We start from the raw sequence: 1,608 nt of genomic DNA on the forward strand, positions 1-1,608 counted from the left end.
GTTGTGAGTCACAACCTATCGGGACCACCACCCAGCCAGTTAGTCAAGGCCAAGAACCAATCCTATCTTCAATTAAGTCTGTATCCCAATCATGGTCTTTTCTCTGCTTCTATAGTCCTGCCTCTAACAGTGACAAATCTACCACCAATCATGATTCTGTGATGATTTAAAATAATATATGATTAGCCACATGGCCACGACTCGGCCAACTCCACTCAGCTTTCTAGTGCTGATGGTTTCCCTCATCCAGGATTATTGTCCTTGTTTTGTCTTTGTTCTGTTCAATGTTTATTAAAATTGTCTCTATTAAACCTGTTTGAATTTGGGGTCTCTTTTCCCCTAAAACAGTAGATCACCAGGTCTTTCTCCCAAGATGGCTCTGGGTGACCTCGAACTTTCAACCTTTCAGTTAGCAGCCAAGAATATTAACCCTTTGCACCTCCCAGAGATTCCAGCCATAAATTACAGAGAATATAATTTGAATCCGTAGACAAGCAGGAGGATGCAGAGGGAAGGAGCCCTGGGTATAAAGTCAGAGGCTTAAATTCAAACCCTTGCCCTGCAGCTCAGTAGCAACAGGACCTGGAGCTCTGGTGGCGTAGTGCCTAAGGCATATGACTGCTAACCAGGAGGCTGGCGGTTCAAACCTACCAACCACTCCTCGGAAGGAAGGTTGGGCAATCTATTTCCATAGTGATACCACCTCGGAAACCCTAGGAGGGGTCACTATGAGTCGGCTCCCACTCAACGGCAATGAGTTTTGTTTTTTTGGTTTTAGTACTATGGGCTAGACACTATAACAATTATCTCACAAAAGTCTCGCAGAATACCTCTACATTAGATTATTATCTTTTCTTTACAGATGAGGGAGCTGAGTGAGGCTCAGAGAAGTTAACTAATCTGACCAACATCACACAGCTATTTAGTGGAAGGGAGGGAAGGATTGAAATCCAAGTATGTCTAACTCCAAAGCCATGTTATTTCCTTTATAGTATACTCCTCCCTATACACACACACACACAGAGAGACATACACAGAGAGAGAGAGAGAGACATACACACACACACACACACACAATCTCCATCATGCCCTTTGTTGTTAAAATGTTTTGTCTCGTAACCAGAAATACCAATGAAAAGGCTCAGGTCATTCAGGGAGGACTCAGAACTGAAGCAGCATGGCCCTGACCATGGCATCCACACCCCTGCTTTGCCTTCAGCTTCTTCAGTCACAACTGACTGACAGGAAAAACATTGAGTACTGGTCCTAGTTCTATGTCACCTTGGACAGGCCACTTCTCTCTGGGCCTCAGTGAAAGAAGGAATTGGAGATTAGACCAAGTAAGCAGTTTTCACGCTGTATTCCCCAGAATCCTAGGTCCCATAGGAATCTCTCTGGGACACTGTGGATGGGATTGCAAGTCCTACCAGGGGTCAGACTCAGCAGAGCATTCATTCTATATCTCTTTTCTATTTTGGGATCCCAGATATAATATTGATGGACAGAAAATACTCCTCACATTTGGAAAGAAAAGAAAGTTCAAAAACCCCAGGCAAGACCATCATTAAGATTCCTTTCAGCTCCAAAGTCCTTCAACTTCGCAGATGA

Source organism: Orycteropus afer, unplaced genomic scaffold (assembly GCF_000298275.1).
Source record: "Orycteropus afer afer isolate SDZICR_OR568_19922 unplaced genomic scaffold, OryAfe1.0 scaffold00294, whole genome shotgun sequence".
Classification (NCBI taxonomy): domain Eukaryota; kingdom Metazoa; phylum Chordata; class Mammalia; order Tubulidentata; family Orycteropodidae; genus Orycteropus; species Orycteropus afer.